At 44.9% G+C, this 23,623-nt stretch overlaps 1 non-coding gene across 1 annotated transcript; it reads left to right on the plus strand.

Moving 5' to 3' along the window:
* The first annotated feature begins 587 nt into the window (after positions 1-587).
* Positions 588-659, plus strand: TRNAW-CCA (transfer RNA tryptophan (anticodon CCA)). Its single transcript has one exon. It is a non-coding gene; the product is annotated as a tRNA-Trp (tRNA).
* The last annotated feature ends 22,964 nt before the right edge of the window (positions 660-23,623 follow it).

Consider the following 23,623-nt stretch of genomic DNA (forward strand, 5'->3'; position numbering starts at 1 on the left):
ATCTCCTTGCGAGAGCATCAATAGTGAGTATCATGCACTCCAGGTCATCTCTTCTCGCGTGCCTGTCTGTTAAACGTGGCCAAACTGTACGCCGCTCCAGGATCCAGCAGTGGCCGCTGATTGATGCCGCCTGCTGCTGCTGCTCTGGTCTTTTCTCCCTGTGATGAGCAAATAGAGTAGAGTAGCATCTGTGTGCATGTGGTGTGGGGGCCTCGCGGCTCCGGCGGCCACCGCACCGACCTCGTGGAACGTGCAGGTACAGCTGACGGTGACAGCCGCAGCAGCGCCGAATAGAATCTTCCGCCCGCGTGCTGCCTGCGCTGCGCATGCAGCTTTTGCAATTCATGATGGATGTCTCCAACCGCCAGAGGCCAGCAGTAAGCGCATTTTACTGGTGCCGAAGTACATGGGCTGTGTGCTAACAGCAGCGGTACGCTAAATGATGGCCCATGCCAGCGAAAGTATGATATCCTACTTGTAGTGGGCCGTATTAGGACAGATTGGAGCCACGAAGGGGGCCCATGGAGTCCTCCCCCAGACTGACGCTCCTGCTGATAAATACGTAAGTTTGTAGTAGATAGCACATCGGATCCTTGGCGCAATGGTAGCGCGTCTGACTCCAGATCAGAAGGTTGCGTGTTCGATTCACGTAGGGTTCAAAATCCCGAACAAATATCCGATTCTTTTTTTCTTTTTGTATTATAATTTAAATCCTAGACTATGTGTTAAAAATGTTAATTATAGCAACACATTACATCGGATCCTTGGCGCAATGGTAGCGTGTTTGACTCCAGATCAGAAGGTTGCGTGTTCGATTCATGTAGGGTTCAAAATCCTGAACAAATATCTGTTTTTTTATTTTCTTTTATTGCAGTATAATTTTTGATGTCTGTTTAGGACACATCTAGATGTGACGTCACCCTCTATTGCCCTCCTGATCGATCTGTTTGTTCTCTCGTGTATTGTTTGTCATCCTGCGCTTCCTCCCTCTGGGCCTCGTCATCTTGTTTGTCGCTTCCAAGTCTGGGCTGCACCCGTGACCCTCCCCCACCTCCACTTTCCTGGGCCTGGGCGTTGTGTTTGTGGGCTTAGTTGTTTGTTTATTGTTTTTTGTAAATAATTTGTTTGTTGTAAATAAAAGGATTGGGAACAGATGTTGGCCTTGTGCCAGTTTAGGTCTGTCCACTTTTTTTGTCAAACAAGCTTGTCAAAAAAAGACAAGGGAAAAGTAGGCGTTCTTTTTCTTGCTCTTCCTTTATGCAAACATTCTGGGGTTGTTCCCATCTGAGCCCTTGACCTCTGATAATCAAGCAAAGACAAAGTTAAAATTAGTAACTCATCTCTATCAAACAAAAAAGTACTTGGCCTGATAACACGGTACTTATAAAAAACGATGGCATGGTAGGTGAAAGATGTTAATTGAAATTAAAAAGAATTTACCTTTCTGCTTTGCTCCTTCAAAACACATTACATCGGATCCTTGGCTCAATGGTAGCGCGTTTGACTCCAGATCAGAAGGTCGCGTGTTCGATTCATGTAGGGTTCAAAATTCTGAACAAATATCTGTTTTTTTATTTTCTTTTATTGCAGTATAATTTTTGATGTCTGTTTAGGACACATCTAGATGTGACGTCACCCTCTATTGCCCTCCCGATCGATCTGTTTGTTCTCTCGTGTATTGTTTGTCATCCTGCGCTTCCTCCCTCAGGGCCTCGTCATCTTGTTTGTCGCTTCCAAGTCTGGGCTGCACCCGTGACCCTCCCCCACCTCCACTTTTCTGGGCCTGGGCGTTGTGTTTGTGGGCTTAGTTGTTTGTTTATTGTTTTTTGTAAATAATTTGTTTGTTGTAAATAAAAGGATTGGGAACAGATGTTGGCCTTGTGCCAGTTTAGGTCTGTCCACTTTTTTTGTCAAACAAGCTTGCCAAAAAAAGACAAGGGAAAAGTAGGCGTTTTTTTTCTTGCTCTTCCTTTATGCAAACATTCTGGGGTTGTTCCCATCTGAGCCCTTGACCTCTGATAATCAAGCAAAGACAAAGTTAAAATTAGTAACTCATCTCTATCAAACAAAAAAGTACTTGGCCTGATAACACGGTACTTATAAAAAACGATGGCATGGTAGGTGAAAGATGTTAATTGAAATTAAAAAGAATTTACCTTTCTGCTTTGCTCCTTCAAAACACATTACATCGGATCCTTGGCGCAATGGTAGCGCGTTTGACTCCAGATCAGAAGGTCGCGTGTTCGATTCATGTAGGGTTCAAAATCCTGAACAAATATCTGTTTTTTTATTTTCTTTTATTGCAGTATAATTTTTGATGTCTGTTTAGGACACATCTAGATGTGACGTCACCCTCTATTGCCCTCCCGATCGATCTGTTTGTTCTCTCGTATATTGTTTGTCATCCTGCGCTTCCTCCCTCCGGGCCTCGTCATCTTGTTTGTCGCTTCCAAGTCTGGGCTGCACCCGTGACCCTCCCCCACCTCCACTTTCCTGGGCCTGGGCGTTGTGTTTGTGGGCTTAGTTGTTTGTTTATTGTTTTTTGTAAATAATTTGTTTGTTGTAAATAAAAGGATTGGGAACAGATGTTGGCCTTGTGCCAGTTTAGGTCTGTCCACTTTTTTTATCAAACAAGCTTGCCAAAAAAAGACAAGGGAAAAGTAGGCGTTTTTTTCTTGCTCTTCCTTTATGCAAACATTCTGGGGTTGTTCCCATCTGAGCCCTTGACCTCTGATAATCAAGCAAAGACAAAGTTAAAATTAGTAACTCATCTCTATCAAACAAAAAAGTACTTGGCCTGATAACACGGTACTTATAAAAAACGATGGCATGGTAGGTGAAAGATGTTAATTGAAATTAAAAAGAATTTACCTTTCTGCTTTGCTCCTTCAAAACACATTACATCGGATCCTTGGCGCAATGGTAGCGCGTTTGACTCCAGATCAGAAGGTCGCGTGTTCGATTCATGTAGGGTTCAAAATCCTGAACAAATATCTGTTTTTTTATTTTCTTTTATTGCAGTATAATTTTTGATGTCTGTTTAGGACACATCTAGATGTGACGTCACCCTCTATTGCCCTCCCGATCGATCTGTTTGTTCTCTCGTGTATTGTTTGTCATCCTGCGCTTCCTCCCTCCGGGCCTCGTCATCTTGTTTGTCGCTTCCAAGTCTGGGCTGCACCCGTGACCCTCCCCCACCTCCACTTTCCTGGGCCTGGGCGTTGTGTTTGTGGGCTTAGTTGTTTGTTTATTGTTTTTTGTAAATAATTTGTTTGTTGTAAATAAAAGGATTGGGAACAGATGTTGGCCTTGTGCCAGTTTAGGTCTGTCCACTTTTTTTGTCAAACAAGCTTGCCAAAAAAAGACAAGGGAAAAGTAGGCGTTTTTTTCTTGCTCTTCCTTTATGCAAACATTCTGGGGTTGTTCCCATCTGAGCCCTTGACCTCTGATAATCAAGCAAAGACAAAGTTAAAATTAGTAACTCATCTCTATCAAACAAAAAAGTACTTGGCCTGATAACACGGTACTTATAAAAAACGATGGCATGGTAGGTGAAAGATGTTAATTGAAATTAAAAAGAATTTACCTTTCTGCTTTGCTCCTTCAAAACACATTACATCGGATCCTTGGCGCAATGGTAGCGCGTTTGACTCCAGATCAGAAGGTCGCGTGTTCGATTCATGTAGGGTTCAAAATCCTGAACAAATATCTGTTTTTTTATTTTCTTTTATTGCAGTATAATTTTTGATGTCTGTTTAGGACACATCTAGATGTGACGTCACCCTCTATTGCCCTCCCGATCGATCTGTTTGTTCTCTCGTGTATTGTTTGTCATCCTGCGCTTCCTCCCTCCGGGCCTCGTCATCTTGTTTGTCGCTTCCAAGTCTGGGCTGCACCCGTGACCCTCCCCCACCTCCACTTTCCTGGGCCTGGGCGTTGTGTTTGTGGGCTTAACTGTTTGTTTATTGTTTTTTGTAAATAATTTGTTTGTTGTAAATAAAAGGATTGGGAACAGATGTTGGCCTTGTGCCAGTTTAGGTCTGTCCACTTTTTTTGTCAAACAAGCTTGCCAAAAAAAGACAAGGGAAAAGTAGGCGTTCTTTTTCTTGCTCTTCCTTTATGCAAACATTCTGGGGTTGTTCCCATCTGAGCCCTTGACCTCTGATAATCAAGCAAAGACAAAGTTAAAATTAGTAACTCATCTCTATCAAACAAAAAAGTACTTGGCCTGATAACACGGTACTTATAAAAAACGATGGCATGGTAGGTGAAAGATGTTAATTGAAATTAAAAAGAATTTACCTTTCTGCTTTGCTCCTTCAAAACATTCCTCCTCTGTTTCCTTTCATCACTCTTTTGCAGCTGCATAAAAAAAGAAAAAAAATAGTCTCTTATAGAACAGATTATATTCAAACAATATTGAACTTATGATAACAAAAATAAGGCACGAAAACATGAAAAAGATTGCTGCAGTGAAAAATGATTTACCATTTTTCTGATACCATCAAGCAACATGCTACCTGATGCATATGGTTTTGTTAAATCAATGTTAGAGGCCTGAACTTTAGAAACATTGCCATGAAAAGTTTGGTCCAGGTCTTCATTGATATTGTTGCTCTCTGAATTTTGATGGTTGGTATCTCTGCTTACATCCCCCTATAAAAAGAAACAAGAATAGATAAACAAGAATTTTGAAGGATAGTCAAGTATCAACTGAGCACAAATAAATTGTTGTACTCTCAGTGCGCAAAACTCTATTTGTATCGATAGCTTATACTACCCAGCCTAATCTAGTCTCATCTCAGGGCTATTTTCATTATCCAGCCATAATGCAACCTCTTGTGCATGTAAAAGAAACAAACAAAAAAATTAAGCATAAGTGGATATTAGGAAAAACAATCTGGATTTGTTAAGCGAAAAGTGTGGCTACCAAAAACAAAAGTGGCCAACCGAAGAGCGACGTCAAGCGAAAAAGCGCGAGGTCATTGGCAAAAACAAGACAAAAAAGCCCATGTCGCATAAAAGTATGTGGTGGTGTGGCTGATTCCACTGACTGCCCCCAGCATTCTTACCAAGTGGAGTTGATAGAAAAAATTGTTACAGATATCAAACTGATACATGTCCCTTAAAATCTTAAGATGGCCAACCAAATAAAAGGGACCATGCAAAAAACACTGATGATGAACACCAAAAAAGAAACTGGAGCATACAAAAAAAATGCTTGTTTTCGTGGAAAGTCCACCAACAGTAGTTCACAAGCCTGAAACTAGCATGTAGCCACAAAACCAAAGAATTAGTCAAGCTCCACCGACATTAGTGCACCATGTGGAGAATAACGACGCAGCTTGGCAAGCATCGCTAACTAATGGAAGAACGCCCCCAACTGGGCAAACCTGTTGCTGGCAAAAACGTTTTGATCACAGGATATAGCAAAAGAAAAAAATTAAACTCTCTGTCTCCTTCGAGTAAGCGCTTGATTTCACCCATCAAAGCCGCCACAGGTGACATATTAGTACGATCTCTTGTATCATTGCCGTTGTAAAAAGCTGAATCGTATTGTGACAAGCACATACATAATTAGACAAACAACAAGCAGTTGTCCAAAAAGACTGAAGCATGTCTTGTAGGAGGAACCAGCCAATGAAAAAAAGTAATACATGTCTAGAATCAGAAATGAAAACAAGAAGAAAAAGTATATAGAATCCCCTAGAATAGAAATTGTGTGGCTGCCAGGGTTGCATGTCTGAATCACAACAAAATTCATTCTGGAAAAACAAAAGCGTGTGACTGACCACTGAGAATTTCAAACTGAAACCAAACAAAACCTAGAGAAAGCCATTTCAGACCAGGGGGGACTTACAGCGTCAATCAAGCAAAAAATCAACCTTAGATGAACACGAAAATCAGTATGAATAAACAAAATCAGTCTGTAAATGTAACCGGGGACCCTCGAAAAATACACATACTCCTAGTTGCGACTCGATGGTCTACATGCAACTGGGGACTCTTGAAAAACACACACACACCCTTAGTCGCAAGTCGGTGGTTGGCTTTTAACTAGGGGCCACGATAAAACACACACATCCTAGTTGCGAGTCAATGGTTGACATGCAACTGGAGACCATTGACAAACAAAAATACACACACCCTAGTTGCGAGTCGGTGCTCAGCTTGCAACTGGGGGCCCTAAACAAACACACACCACATCTAGTTGCGAGTTGATGGTTGGCATGCAACTAGGGACCCTCGACAAAACACACACCCCTAGTTGCTAGTCGATGGTCGGCTTGCAACTGGGGACCCTCAACAAACAAACACACACACACACACACCCTTAGTTGCGAGTCGATGGCTGGCTTGCAACTAGGGGGCTATAACAAAACACACACACCCCCTAGTTGCCAGTCGATGCTCGACTTGCAACTGGTGAGTCTCGACAAACACGCACAAACCCTTAGTTGCAACTGGGGACTCTCGAAACACACACACACACACACACACACCCTTAGTGGCGAGTCGATGGTGGGCTTCCAACCGGGGGGCCATGAGAAAACACACACACCCTAGTGGCGAGTCGATGGTTGAAATGCAACTGGGGACCCTCAACAAACAAAAATACACACCCCTAGTCGCGATTCGATGCTCGGCTTGCAAATAGGGATTCTCGACAAACACACACACCCTTACTTGCGAGTCGATGGTCGGCTTGCAACCGGGGGCCCAAAAAACACCCCCTAGTTGCGAGTCATTGGTCAACATGCAACTAGGGACCCTCACCAAAACAAAAAACACACCCCTAGTTGCAAGTCGATGGTCCGCTTGCAACTTGGGACTCTCAACAAACACACACACACACACACACATCCTTAGTTACGAGTCGATGGTCATCTTGCAACTGGGGGCCACGACAAAACACACACACCCCCTAGTTGCGAGTTTGATGGTCGACTAGCAACTGGGGGCCCTCAACAAACACCCCCCTAGTTGCGAGTCGATGATCGGCTTTGCAACTGGGGACTCTTGACAGACACACACACAAACACACACACACACACACCCTTAGTTTTGAATCGATGGTCGGCTTGCAACTAGGGGCCACGACAAAACACACCCCCCTAGTTGCGAGTCGATGGTCGACATGCAACTGGGAACCCTCAACACACACACACACACACCTAGTTGCGAGTCGATGCCCAGCTTGCAACTGGGGACTCTCTAAACACACACGCACACACACACACCCTTAGTTACGAGTCAATGGCCGGCTTGCAACTGGGGGCCACGAGAACACACACACACACACCCTAGTTGCGAGTCGATGGTCGACATGCATTTGGGGCCCTCGACACACACGCACACACACACCTACTTGCGAGTCGATGCTCAGCTTGCAACTGGGGACTCTCGACAAACACACACACACACTACCTTAGTTGCGTGTCGATGCTCGGCTTGCAACTGGAGACTCTCAACACACACACACACACACACTTAGTTGCGAGTCGATGATCGGCTTGCAATTGGGGGCCACAAGAAAACACACACACCCTAGTTGCGAGTCGATGGTCGACATGCAATTGGGGCCCTCGACAAACACACACAAACCTAGTTGCGAGTCGATGCTCAGCTTGCAGCTGGGGAGTCTCGACAAACACACACACACACACACACAACCTTAGTTGCGTGTCGATGCTTGGCTTGCAACTGGAGACTCTCAACAAACACACACACACACACACACACTCCGAGCTGCGAGTCGATGCTCAGCTTACAATTGGGGACTCTCGACAAACACACAAACCCCCTAGTTGCGAGTCATGGTTGACATGCAACTGGGATCACCACAAAACACACATAGACACACACACACATACACAAACACACACACACACCCTAGTTGCGAGTCTGTGGTCGGCTTGCCACTGGGGACCCTTGACAAACACACACACACATCCCTTAGTTGCGATTCGATGATCGGCTTGCAACTGGGGACCGTCGACAAACACAGACACACCCTTAGTTGCGAGTCGATGGTCGGCTCAATTGGGGGCTCTTCGACAAAAAACACTCCTAGTTGCGAGTCAATGGTCGACATGCAACTGGGGGCACCGACACACACACACACACACACACACACACTCCTAGTTGCGAGTCGATGGTGGACAAGCAACTAGGGACCCTCGACAAACACATACTGTTGGGTTTCGTAGTAATTTCAAAAAATTTCCTACGCACACACAAGATCATGGTGATGCATAGCAACGAGAGGGGAGAGTGCTATCTACGTACCTACGCAGACCGACTGCGGAAGCGTTGACACAACGTAGAGGAAGTAGTCGTACGTCTTCGCGATCCAACCGATCAAGCACCGAAACTACGGCACCTCCGAGTTCGAGCACACGTTCAGCTCGATGACGATCCCCGGACTCCGATGCAGCAAAGTGTCGGGGAAGAGTTCCGTCAGCACGACGGCGTGGTGACGATCTTGATGTACTACAGCAGCAGGGCTTCGCCTAAACTCCGCTACAGTATTATCGAGGACTATGGTGCCTGGGGGCGCCGCACACGGCTAAGGAATAGATCACGTGGATCAACTTGTGTGTTCTTTGGGGTGCCTCTGCCTCAGTATATAAAGGAGCCAAGGGGGAGGGGGCCGCCGGCCAGGAGGAGGGCGCAGGAGGAGTCCTATTCCTCCCGGGAGTAGGACTCCCCCCCCCAATCCTAGTTGGACTAGGATTCCCCGAGGGGGAAAGAGGGAGAGGGGGGCCGGCCACCTCTCCTAGTCCTAATAGGACTAGGGGAGGGGGGAGGCACGCGGCCATCTTGGGCTGCCCCTTTCTCCTTTCCACTAAAGCCCATTAAGGCCCATATGGCTCCCGGGGGGTTCCGGTAACCTCCCGGTACTCCGGTAAAATCCCGATTTCACCCGGAACACTTTGGATATCCAAACATAGGCTTCCAATATATCAATCTTTACGTCTCGACCATTTCGAGACTCCTCGTCATGTCCGTGATCACATCCGGGACTCCGAACAACCTTCGGTACATCAAAATGCATGAACTCATAATATAACTGTCATCGTAACCTTAAGCGTGCGGACCCTACGGGTTCGAGAACAATGTAGACATGACCGAGACACGTCTCCGGTCAATAACCAATAGCGGGACCTGGATGCCCATATTGGCTCCTACATATTCTACGAAGATCTTTATCGGTCAGACCGCATAACAACATACGTTGTTCCCTTTGTCATCGGTATGTTACTTGCCCGAGATTCGATCGTCGGTATCCAATACCTAGTTCAATCTCGTTACCGGCAAGTCTCTTTACTCGTTCCGTAATACATCATCTCACAACTAACATATTAGTTGTAATGCTTGCAAGGCTTATGTGATGTGCATTACCGAGAGGGCCCAGAGATACCTCTTCGACAATCGGAGTGACAAATCCTAATCTCGAAATACGCCAACCCAACATGTACCTTTGGAGACACCTGTAGTACTCCTTTATAATCACCCAGTTACGTTGTGACGTTTGGTAGTACCCAAAGTGTTCCTCCGGTAAACGGGAGTTGCATAATCTCATAGTTATAGGAACATGTATAAGTTATGAAGAAAGCAATAGCAACATACTAAACGATCGGGTGCTAAGCTAATGGAATGGGTCATGTCAATCAGATCATTCAACTAATGATGTGACCTCGTTAATCAAATAACAACACTTTGTTCATGGTTAGGAAACATAACCATCTTTGATTAACGAGCTAGTCAAGTAGAGGCATACTAGTGACACTAAGTTTGTCTATGTATTCACACATGTATTATGTTTCTAGTTAATACAATTCTAGCATGAATAATAAACATTTATCATGATATAAGGAAATAAATAATAACTTTATTATTGCCTCTAGGGCATATTTCCTTCAGTCTCCTACTTGCACTAGAGTCAATAATCTAGATTACACTGTAATGATTCTAACACCCATGGAGCCTTGGTGCTGATCATGTTTTGCTCGTGGAAGAGGCTTAGTCAACGGGTCTGCAACATTCAGATCCGTATGTATCTTGCAAATCTCTATGTCTCCCACCTGGACTAGATCCCGGATGGAGTTGAAGCGTCTCTTGATGTGCTTGGTCCTTTTGTGAAATCTGGATTCCTTTACCAAGGCAATTGCACCAGTATTGTCACAAAAGATTTTCATTGGACCCGATGCACTAGGTATGACACCTAGATCGGATATGAACTCCTTCATCCAGACTCCTTCGTTCGCTGCTTCCGAAGCAGCTATGTACTCCGCTTCACATGTAGATCCCGCTACGACGCTTTGTTTAGAACTGCACCAACTGACAGCTCCACCGTTTAATGTAAACACGTATCCGGTTTGCGATTTAGAATCATCCGGATCAGTGTCAAAGCTTGCATCAACGTAACCTTTTACGGTGAGCTCTTTGTCACCTCCATATACGAGAAACATATCCTTAGTCCTTTTCAGGTATTTCAGGATGTTCTTGACCGCTGTCCAGTGATCCACTCCTGGATTACTTTGGTACCTCCCTGCTAAACTTATAGCAAGGCACACATCAGGTCTGGTACACAGCATTGCATACATGATAGAGCCTATGGCTGAAGCATAGGGAACATCTTTCATTTTCTCTCTATCTTCTGCAGTGGTCGGGCATTGAGTCTTACTCAACTTCACACCTTGTAACACAGGCAAGAACCCTTTCTTTGCTTGATCCATTTTGAACTTCTTCAAAACTTTGTCAAGGTATGTGCTTTGTGAAAGTCCAATTAAGCGTCTTGATCTATCTCTATAGATCTTAATGCCTAATATGTAAGCAGCTTCACCGAGGTCTTTCATTGAAAAACTCTTATTCAAGTATCCCTTTATGCTATCCAGAAATTCTATATCATTTCCAATTAGTAATATGTCATCCACATATAATATCAGAAATGCTACAGAGCTCCCACTCACTTTCTTGTAAATACAGGCTTCTCCGAAAGTCTGTATAAAACCAAATGCTTTGATCACACTATCAAAGCGTTTATTCCAACTCCGAGAGGCTTGCACCAGTCCATAAATGGATCGCTGGAGCTTGCACACTTTGTTAGCTCCCTTTGGATCGACAAAACCTTCCGGTTGCATCATATACAACTCTTCTTCCAGAAATCCATTCAGGAATGCAGTTTTGACATCCATCTGCCAAATTTCATAATCATAAAATGCGGCAATCGCTAACATGATTTGGACAGACTTAAGCATCGCTACAGGTGAGAAATTCCATCGTAGTCAACCCTTTGAACTTGTCGAAAACCTTTCGCGACAAGTCGAGCTTTGTAGACAGTAACATTACCATCAGCGTCAGTCTTCTTCTTGAAGATCTATTTATTCTCAATTGCTTGCCGATCAACGGGCAAGTCAACCAAAGTCCATACTTTGTTCTCATACATGGATCCCATCTTAGATTTCATGGCTTCAAGCCACTTTGCGGAATCTGGGCTCACCATCACTTCTTCATAGTTCGTAGGTTCATCATGATCTAGTAGCATGACTTCCAGAACAGGATTACCGTACCACTCTGGTGCGGATCTTACTCTGGTTGATCTACGAGGTTCAGTAGTATCTTGATCTGAAGTTTCATGATCATTATCATTAGCTTCCTCACTAACTGGTGTAGGTGTCACTGAAACAGTTTTTTGTGATGTATTACTTTCCAGTAAGGGAGCAGGTACAGTTACCTCGTCAAGTTCTACTTTCCTCCCACTCACTTCTTTCGAGAGAAACTCCTTCTCTAGAAAGGATCCATTCTTAGCAACGAATGTCTTGCCTTCGGATCTGTGATAGAAGGTGTACCCAACAGTCTCCTTTGGGTATCCTATGAAGACACATTTCTCCGATTTGGGTTCGAGCTTATCAGGTTGAAGCTTTTTCACATAAGCATCGCAGCCCCAAACTTTAAGAAACGACAACTTTGGTTTCTTGCCAAACCATAGTTCATAAGGCGTCGTCTCAACGGATTTTGATGGTGCCCTATTTAACGTGAATGCGGCTGTCTCTAGAGCGTATCCCCAAAACGATAGCGGTAAATCAGTAAGAGACATCATAGATCGCACCATATCTAGTAAAGTACGATTACGACGTTCGGACACACCATTACGCTGTGGTGTTCCGGGTGGCGTGAGTTGCGAAACTATTCCACAGTTTTTCAAATGTACACCAAACTCGTAACTCAAATATTCTCCTCCACGATCAGATCGTAGAAACTTTATTTTCTTGTTACGATGATTTTCAACTTCACTCTGAAATTCTTTGAACTTTTCAAATGTTTCAGACTTATGTTTCATTAAGTAGATATACCCATATCTGCTTAAATCATCTGTGAAGGTGAGAAAATAACGATATCCGCCACGAGCCTCAATATTCATCAGACCACATACATCGGTATGTATGATTTCCAACAAATCTGTTGCTCTCTCCATAGTACTGGAGAACGATGTTTTAGTCATCTTGCCCATGAGGTACGGTTCGCAAGTACCAAGTGATTCATAATCAAGTGGTTCCAAAAGTCCATCAGTATGGAGTTTCTTCATGCGCTTTACACCGATATGACCTAAACGACAGTGCCACAAATAAGTTGCACTTTCATTATCAACTCTGCATCTTTTGGCTTCAACATTATGAATATGTGTATGACTACTATCGAGATTCAATAAGAATAGACCACTCTTCAAGGGTGCATGACCATAAAAGATATTACTCATATAAATAGAACAACCATTATTCTCTGATTTAAATGAATAACCGTCTCGCATTAAACAAGATCCAGATATAATGTTCATGCTCAACGCTGGCACCAAATAACAATTATTTAGGTCTAATACTAATCCCGAAGGTAGATGTAGAGGTAGCGTTGTCGACCGCGATCACATCGACTTTGGAACCGTTTCCCACACGCATCGTCACCTCGTCCTTCGCCAGTGTTCGCTTAATCCGTAGTCCCTGTTTCGAGTTGCAAATATTAGCAACAGAACCAGTATCAAATACCCAGGTGCTACTGCGAGCTCTAGTAAGGTACACATCAATAACATGTATATCACATATACCTTTGTTCACCTTGCCATCCTTCTTATCCGCCAAATACTTGGGGCAGTTCCGCTTCCAGTGACCAGTCTGCTTGCAGTAGAAGCACTCAGTTTCAGGCTTAGGTCCAGACTTGGGTTTCTTCTCCTGAGCAGCAACTTGCTTGCTGTTCTTCTTGAAGTTCCCCTTCTTCTTCCCTTTGCCCTTTTTCTTGAAACTAGTGGTCTTGTTAACCATCAACACTTGATGCTCCTTCTTGATTTCTACCTCCGCAGCTTTCAGCATTGCGAAGAGCTCGGGAATAGTCTTGTTCATCCCTTGCATATTATAGTTCATCACGAAGCTCTTGTAGCTTGGTGGCAGTGATTGGAGAATTCTGTCAATGACACAATCATCCGGAAGATTAACTCCCAATTGAATCAAGTGATTATTATACCCAGACATTTTGAGTATATGTTCACTGACAGAACTGTTCTCCTCCATCTTGCAGCTATAGAACTTATTGGAGACTTCATATCTCTCAATCCGGGAACTTGCTTGAAATATTAACTTCAACTCCTGAAACATCTCATATGCTCCATGACGTTCAAAACGTCGTTGAAGTCCCGATTCTAAGCCGTAAAGTATGGCACACTGAACTATCGAGTAGTCATCAGCTTTGCTCTGCCAGACGTTCATAACATCCGGCGTTGCTCCTGCAGCAGGCCTGGCACCCAGCGGTGCTTCTAGGACGTAATTCTTCTGTGCAGCAATGAGGATAATCCTCAAGTTACGGACCCAGTCCGTGTAATTTCTACCATCATCTTTCAACTTTGCTTTCTCAAGGAATGCATTCAAATTCAACGGAACAACAGCACGAGCCATCTATCTACAATCAACATAAACAAGCAAGATACTAAGTTCATGATAAATTTAAGTTCAATTAATCATATTACTTAAGAACTCCCACTTAGATAGACATCCCTCTAATCTTCTAAGTGATCACGTGATCCAAATCAACTAAACCATAACCGATCATCACGTGAGATGGAGTAGTTTTCAATGGTGAACATCGTTATGTTGATCATATCTACTATATGATTCACGCTCGACCTTTCGGTCTCCGTGTTCCGAGGCCATATCTGCATATGCTAGGCTCGTCAAGTTTAACCTGAGTATTCTGCGTGTGCAAAAACTGGCTTGCACCCGTTGTAGATGGACGTAGAGCTTATCACACCCGATCATCACGTGGTGTCTGGGCACGACGAACTTTGGCAACGGTGCATACTCAGGGAGAACACTTCTTGATAATTTAGTGAGAGATCATCTTATAATGCTACCGTCAATCAAAGCAAGATAAGATGCATAAAAATATAAACATCACATGCAATCAATATAAGTGATATGATATGGCCATCATCATCTTGTGCTTGTGATCTCCATCTCCGAAGCACCGTCATGATCACCATCGTCACCGGCACGACACCTTGATCTCCATCGCAGCATCGTTGTCGTCTCGCCAATCTTATGCTTCCACGACTATCACTACCGTTTAGTAATAAAGTAAAGCATTACATCGCGATTGCATTGCATACAATAAAGCGACAACCATATGGCTCCTGCCAGTTGCCGATAACTCGGTTACAAAACATGATCATCTCATACAATAAAATTCAGCATCATGCCTTGACCATATCACATCACAACATGCCCTGCAAAAACAAGTTAGACGTCCTCTACTTTGTTGTTGCAAGTTTTACGTGGCTGCTACGGGCTTAAGCAAGAACCAATCTCACCTACGCATCAAAACCAAAACGATAGTTTGTCAAATAGACTCCGTTTTAACCTTCGCAAGGACCGGGCGTAGCCACACTTGGTTCAACTAAAGTTGGAGAGACAGTCGCCCGCAAGCCACCTGTGTGCAAAGCACGTCGGGGGAACCGGTCTCGCGTAAGCGTATGCGTAATGTTGGTCCGGGTCGTCTCGTCCAACAATGCCGCCGAACCAAAGTATGACATGCTGGTAGGCAGTATGACTTATATCGCCCACAACTCACTTGTGTTCTACTCGTGCATATAACATCAACATAAATAACCTAGGCTCTGATACCACTGTTGGGTTTCGTAGTAATTTCAAAAATTTTCCTACGCACACACAAGATCATGGTGATGCATAGCAACGAGAGGGGAGAGTGCTGTCTACGTACCTACGCAGACCGACTGCGGAAGCGTTGACACAACGTAGAGGAAGTAGTCGTACGTCTTCGCGATCCAACCGATCAAGCACCGAAACTACGGCACCTCCGAGTTCGAGCACACGTTCAGCTCGATGACGATCCCCGGACTCCGATCCAGCAAAGTGTCGGGGAAGAGTTCCGTCAGCACGACGGCGTGGTGACGATCTTGATGTACTACATCAGCAGGGCTTCGCCTAAACTCCGCTACAGTATTATCGAGGACTATGGTGCCTGGGGGCGCCGCACACGGCTAAGGAATAGATCACGTGGATCAACTTGTGTGTTCTTTGGGGTGCCTCTGCCTCAGTATATAAAGGAGCCAAGGGGGAGGGGGCCGCCGGCCAGGAGGAGGGCGCAGGAGGAGTCCTATTCCTCCCGGGAGTAGGACTCCCCCCCCAATCCTAGTTGGACTAGGATTCCCCGAGGGGGAAAGAGGGAGAGGGGGGCCGGCCACCTCTCCTAGTCCTAATAGGACTAGGGGAGGGGGGAGGCGCGCGGCCATCTTGGGCTGCCCCTTTCTCCTTTCCACTAAAGCCCATTAAGGCCCATATGGCTCCCGGGGGGTTCCGGTAACCTCCCGGTACTCCGGTAAAATCCCGATTTCACCCGGAACACTTCCGATATCCAAACATAGGCTTCCAATATATCAATCTTTACGTCTCGACCATTTTGAGACTCCTCGTCATGTCCGTGATCACATCCGGGACTCCGAACAACCTTCGGTACATCAAAATGCATGAACTCATAATATAACTGTCATCGTAACCTTAAGCGTGCGGACCCTACGGGTTCGAGAACAATGTAGACATGACCGAGACACGTCTCCGGTCAATAACCAATAGCGGGACCTGGATGCCCATATTGGCTCCTACATATTCTACGAAGATCTTTATCGGTCAGACCGCATAACAACATACGTTGTTCCCTTTGTCATCGGTATGTTACTTGCCCGAGATTCGATCGTCGGTATCCAATACCTAGTTCAATCTCGTTACCGGCAAGTCTCTTTACTCGTTCCGTAATACATCATCTCACAACTAACATATTAGTTGTAATGCTTGCAAGGCTTATGTGATGTGCATTACCGAGAGGGCCCAGAGATACCTCTCCGACAATCAGAGTGACAAATCCTAATCTCGAAATACGCCAACCCAACATGTACCTTTGGAGACACCTGTAGTACTCCTTTATAATCACCCAGTTACGTTGTGACGTCTGGTAGTACCCAAAGTGTTCCTCCAGTAAACGGGAGTTGCATAATCTCATAGTTATAGGAACATGTATAAGTTATGAAGAAAGCAATAGCAACATACTAAACGATCGGGTGCTAAGCTAATGGAATGGGTCATGTCAATCAGATCATTCAACTAATGATGTGACCTCGTTAATCAAATAACAACACTTTGTTCATGGTTAGGAAACATAACCATCTTTGATTAACGAGCTAGTCAAGTAGAGGCATACTAGTGACACTAAGTTTGTCTATGTATTCACACATGTATTATGTTTCCGGTTAATACAATTCTAGCATGAATAATAAACATTTATCATGATATAAGGAAATAAATAATAACTTTATTATTGCGTCTAGGGCATATTTCCTTCACATACACCCTTAGTTGCGACTTGATGGTCGACATGCAACTGGGGACCCTCGACAAGAACACATACTCCTAGTTGTGAGTAGATGGTCTACATGCAATTGGGGACTCTTGACAAACACGCACACACCCTTAGTTGCGAGTCGATGGTCGGCTTTTAACTAGGGGCCACTACAAAACACACAATCCCTAGTTGCGAGTCGATGGTTGACATGCAACTGGGGACCCTCGACAAACAAAAACAAACACCCCTAGTAGCGAGTCGATGCTTGGCTTGTAACTGTGGACTCTCGACAAATACACACACCCTTAGTTGTGAGTCGATGGTCGGCTTACAACCGGGGGCCCCGGAAAAACACACACACCCCTAGTTGTGAGTCACTGGTCGACATGGAACCGTGGACCCTCTACAAAACACACACCCCTAGTTGCGAGCCGATGGTTGACATGCAACCGGGGACCCTCGACAAAAACACACACAACCTTAGTTGTGAGTTGATGGTTGACTTACAAGTGCCCCCCCAAGAAAACACACCCCCTAGTTGCGAGTCGGTGGTCAGCATGCAACTGGGGATCAAAACAAACACACACACACACACACACCTAGTTGCAAGTCAATGGTCAACATGCAACTGGGGGCACCGACAAACATACACACCACCTAGTTGCGAGTCGATGGTCGGCTTGCAACCGAGGGCCCCGAGAGAACACACCCCTGGTTGCGAGTCGATGGTCGGTTTCCATCTGGGGACCCCGACAAACACACACAAACGAACTAGGGGGCGTACAAAAACAAACTAGGAGGTGTGTTCAGAGGTACTTAAGACTGCCCCCACTGTACACTTCATATCTTGCTCGGAAAGGAGTGGACACCTAAAACTCTTATAGACTAAAAAACTTACAAAATAAGTTGAATCTGGAGTAGACTATACTGAAAGTTTAGGTTGCTATGATATAACTGAAACAAAGTTCATTTCAAAAAAGGTTCAGCACCAGTGAGTTTATCCACCCAGTTACCATCTGTTTCAGTTACCACATCACATAAATTTTCTCTAGTGCTCATAGATCAGAAAATACTCTTGCTAGATTTTGAAATCACATATCTTCAAACAAACGAGGATTTTAACAGAAAATCTGTAAAATTCACACATGCTTCGTAAAAACAAAAGCTATACATTTGGGCCTGCTACTACTATACTTTCAATTTCCAGAGTTGTGCCGTATGCCACAACTTTTAAGAAATAAAAAAGACCTCACTTAGTCTGAAAAGTTTGAAGTATCCAAAAAAAATACACATGCTCCCGACAAACAGACACACACACACAAAAAATTAGACATTCCTGTCTAAAAAAAGAAGGATGTCAATGTATGCCACTGAAAATGTTGATCCACTCGTATTATGCCTCTTAAATTTCTGAGAAAAATGGCAGGCAAACTCTTGTCTCCTGTCTATATGCTGTATGTGCTACAACTAGAAAATCCCTAGATGTACAGACTCAAGATTACAAACTGTGGTGGTAGCTGCTACATTCAGATTAAAAAACTGGGGTGCTAGCTGCTACATTCAGATTCACACAAAAAAAAACTAGAAATCCTTAGATGTACAGACTCAAGACTACAGACTGGGATGCTAGCTGCTACAATCAGATTCACACACAAAAACAAATCTATAGCCATGGGCATGAACATAACCGTGTGGGATTGCTAGTTACTATTCACCGGCTGCATATATAGCAGCCCCCCGGGTTCTTGATGTTCATCCCTCAAAACAAACAAACATCCCTAGATGCGAGGAAAAGGAAGAGGGGATGAACACTCACTCCGTCGGCTTCCCCTGCCACCTCTGTCGCCACAAGCCCACCGGATCAGGCCGTCTCTGTCTTGGAATAGAGTCAAAAGGAAGACAATGGTGGCAGAACAAAGAGATGAAGAGAGGAAAAGAGGCGTGGAGAGTGACGACTGGACTCCAGCAGCCTGGTTAGACTGTTCAGATTCTAAAGCAAGCCCAACAAACAAAAATCGAAGGCCGGCCCAAAAACAAAAAAATCGAAGGCCGCCACGTTGTCTCCCTCTCGGCCCGACAGACAAGACAAGGCGACGCGGATGGAACGCGATGCGAGCGCATCACCTCATGCGCGAAGAATAAAGCAGAGACAGATCGAACGGTAGAAACAATTAGATGTGACATCCTTAAATAATATCTAGATGTGAATTAGTCATTCTGTAATTTTTGTCCAAGATATTTCTGCTGGTCTGCCTTTATTGGATAAGCAAATATCCAATCATTTGCGTAGGGTTTATAAATTGCCTAGGTCCTCTTTCATTCAAAGAATATTAGAAGGAATGGATTATTTTACATTGTTTACTTTGCAGGACATCCATTCCTTTTCAAATCCACAACACTCCTGCACTATTTGCGTAGGGCTTATTTCGTTTGAAGAATTCATGAGGGATAATTGAAGGAATGTTTCTTATGAATTATGGCACTATACAACAAACCTCTTATTTTTTTCTAGGGCGCAATAGAAAAACTTTAGTGCAGATGTAGGATTTGTGTGGATATGACATAACAAAACAAAATATTCATCTTTTCATATGGAGTAGCGCCTTCTAGTTTTCCATCACCGAGAAAACTAGGGAACAAATATGTCAAACAATAATCAGTTTTAATCCATCCAAACATATTAGAATAGATCGAATAAGGTTCATGCAATGGTTATCGACTAGTACCGACACGTAGGCCGGGTAAGCGCTGACCAACACATCCACATGCCTCTCTTACAGAAATTCACAACAACAACAACAACAACAACTATATTTGCCTCTCTTTTTTGAATCTTTCTCAGACGATTTTGTTTCACCGGAAAAGAAGAAGACAGTTGCCCGATTAATTAGCGGAAAACCGAGCAAAAAATGTCACAACGCGCCCGCAAAAAACAAGGCACCCCGGGTGATCGGACAACCCACACAAAACGCAAACACGGACGTAGCCCTCACTACAAACAAGTGCCGAGGCTATGCTGGACAGAGCCAAAAAAATCAACCTCACGCGCCGATTACCAGACAGCTACGACTCTGTCGAGGAGCATTGTAGGAGAAAAAAGAATTGGACCAGCGCCGTAATCGACCACCCGTCTTGTCCCATCATCACCGCGAAGGCCCCTCCTCAATAGCTATGACTATAGGAAAATAAAGTGCGGCATGAAGACCCCTCGAGCACGTAAATGAGGCTGACTACCAAACTTCAGGTACAACCCAACTTCGCTCGAAGTCGTCATCGTTGCCACACAAGAAGCTGCAGAAAACATTCACACCGCCAGACGAACACCTACCGATTGCAATGCGCGAGTGTCCAGCCCATGGAGCATGCAATGGGATCCAATGCTCTTCAAGGCGACGCCCCCAAAAATGAAAGCAACGATGCCGACGCAGTCTCCCAGCCATATTTGGTCTTAGTTTAGGACCGATAAGTATGTATAAAGGGGGGGGGGTGAATAGACTACAAACCTCAACAACAAACTCTTTTCCCAAGTTTTAAATTCTTCATAGATTTTAAGCTTTTCTAGCAATCTATATAGCACCCTACACATGCATATCTAGAGCAATAGGCAATATAATGTAAAACAAGCAAGTGCAAAGGTAAAGGAGTAGAATTGAGAGAATCACACACACAATAGACTCAGTGAATTTTTTCCCGTGGTTCAGATAGTTTGCGCTATCTTACATCCATGTTGATGGAGGCTTTAGTCCACTAAAGATCTAGAATCACAAAGGATTCCAATTATGAGATTCTACAGAGTTCACGAAGGACACTCACCCACAAAGGGTTCACTTAGGAGCAACCAACCTATTCCACCATGGCTTACGCCCACAAAGGACTAGCCTCACTAGGGTAGACCTTCATGAAGTATTGCAGTCTCCGAGCTCGTACAAACTTCTTGGCTTCTTCATAAACTTGAAGACTTCCAAGCACACCTAGCCGGACTAGGAGGCGCACACCCTCCAAAAATAATAAGATAGAGGTTTCTGGACAATGAAACCATTGCTCTTCTGCTTCCAAAGATATCTCCTCAACACTCAAACCCTCCCAAGATTTGGCTATAGATTTGGAGAAGGTTGAAAACAAGAGGGGATTAGAACTCAAAGGGAGTGATTGGATGGTTAGGGTAGATTGCCCTTTGAAATCAGCACAAGGAGGTGGATCTCTCACTTAGGATAAATGGTGGGAGTGGAGTGTTCTTCAGGTTGAACTAGTGGGATGTGGGGGTATATATAGGCGGGATCAAAAATCTAATCGTCACACACGTTTTCGCACATCACGGAGTGATGCGGAGCATCCCACGTTCATCCCCATGTACACTCCGACTACTCTCCAAGCCCCAAGGATACATAAGATGAGACCTCAACTATACATCATTGGACACAAGGTGAACTTGCTCCTCTTCAAACTTTCACTTTCTACATGTGAGACATGGCTACTACCTCCAACATGTGTGCTATGCATGATCAGGTACTTAGAGGAAAGCCACGGAGCCACCACATCCAACGGACGAGCTAGCGAGGACGCCAAGTACAAGGACCAAGAGAAGAACCTCCAGCCACCGGACGACCGATCGGGATCGGACGTCCGACGCCTGAAGACCCACCGGACGACCGATCGGGATCGGACGTCCGACGCCTGAAGACCCACCGGACGACCGGCGACCCCGCACCCAAGCCAAAATGAGTGGACGTATGACAAGTCCCAGACGTCCGACACACTCCAGCGTCTGGACGTCCGACCGTCCCTGGAAATCCGGCGCCACCTCAACCGAGCCAAAATGCCGGACGTCCGACAAGTACCGGACGACCGGACCCTCGCGAGCCACCAGATGTCCGGTACCCGTCGGACGTCCGACGCCTGTCTGTGCATAGTGTATCGGGCCAAGCCCATGTATCCCTTTGCCCTCACTTACCCCTTTATGGCCCTAGACTATATATACTCCTCCACCTCCACCATTTGAGTGTCAGCATTGGTTTAGCTCATATTAGAGATAGAGCATTGCTCATCCACATCAGATCTACTCCACGAGAGAGACCGCGGCCTCTACGAAGAAGATCCCTTTGGATTCAAGACCTCCTTGCGGAGAAGAACATCAAGACCTCCTCACGGAGAAGACCGGCTACCTTTGTATCGTCCGTTGTTGACTTTGGATCTTGTATCTTCCTTTGTGTCCATGGATCTAGCGCATGTGTGATCATACTTGTTGGTTTGAGTGTTCTCTTGTGTTCCCCTTGTGATTTTCCCCTCGTTTCCCTCCTTGTGTTCTTCGTGTTCATCACGGGATCCGCTCCTTTCGTGAAAGATCGGACGATTAGGGTCCCTACCCTACATCATCTTGGTATCACGAGCCACGTTGATCATGATTTAGGAGTCTCCCCTCGTTGTTTTCTAGCCTAATTTTGTTGTGTTCTACCCCAATTTCGAAAATCCCCACCAAAAATAGCCCCAATTTTTTTTGTGATTTGTTGGTTTGACGAAGTTTTGTTGGATTTGATCCATGGATTTGCTTGGTTTCAAGTGGATCTAGCATCTCCCCAATTTTCCCCACCTCCCATCCACTAAATCTCATCAATTTGACCCCAAAATCATCATTTTCCGCCCAAGATCGCGTCCCGGATCTCGCATCTCGTGTTGACCCCAACCCCCGGACGACCGATACTTTACAGACTTCCGGAGCCCCTGGAACGACCGGATGTCCGACCTTTTCCGGACGACTGGAACCCCTAACCTGAGCCGAATTTACGGATTTCCGAGCCCGCCCGGACGTCCGCCCCCCGGAAATCCGACCTTGTCCGGACGTCCGTAACCTGTAAAAACTGATTTCACTCAAATTTTGTTTCGGCCATAACTAATTCATCCGAACTCTGATTTTAACGTTCTTTAGCTCGTTTTGAAGCTCTTAACATCCCCCTTCCCCAAAAAATACCACCAACATATTTTGACTCCATAATTTTTTTGGAATTTTGGCATCTTTGCCTAGGGCTTCCACCACATCATCCGCTACACCACCACCGACTTCTGCAACCTAACCATTTTTGTTCCCCATCGCATTAGTGATTGCTTGAGGAGTGATTTGAGTCTCCTAAGGTGTCTAGGCTACTTAGGCATGGTTGCTTCTTCATCAACTACCATCACCACCATAACTTCCACATAGTTTTGCCCATCTCACACTCCCGCCACCCCAACTTAATCCAATTTTGTTTGTGTTGTGAGTTGTGTCTCCTAAGGTGTTTAGGCTACTTAGGGACCATGCTTCCAACTTCGACACCGTGTATAGTCCACCACCTTAACCTCCACTTCCGCATTGCCTACTCGCATAACACATCATTGCATTTCCGCAATCCCTTTGAGCTTCCGCAACCACCACCGCATTCCCGCTACCACCATTTGACATTTGAGATTTTGAGTTCGCGGTTTTTCTGTTTCCTAAGGTGTTTTGGCTACTTAGGGACGAGTCTCCATCATCTTGGTATCTCCATCAAGATCACCGCCACTCATCATCGACACGGACGGTAACCTCCATATCATCTTGGTATCGTGGTATCCCTCCATTGTATATTCCCTTGCCAATGCATTGATAACCCCTAGCCCATTTTGCGTCACTTGCCTATCGAGACTAGCCATTTGAGTATTGCCGGCAACGCTATTTGTGCACATTAGTGATCTACACCATACATTGCAT

The sequence above is a fragment of the Triticum urartu genome, chromosome 7A, assembly GCF_056163025.1.
Source record: "Triticum urartu cultivar PI428250 chromosome 7A, HENAU_Tu73, whole genome shotgun sequence".
NCBI lineage: Eukaryota > Viridiplantae > Streptophyta > Magnoliopsida > Poales > Poaceae > Triticum > Triticum urartu.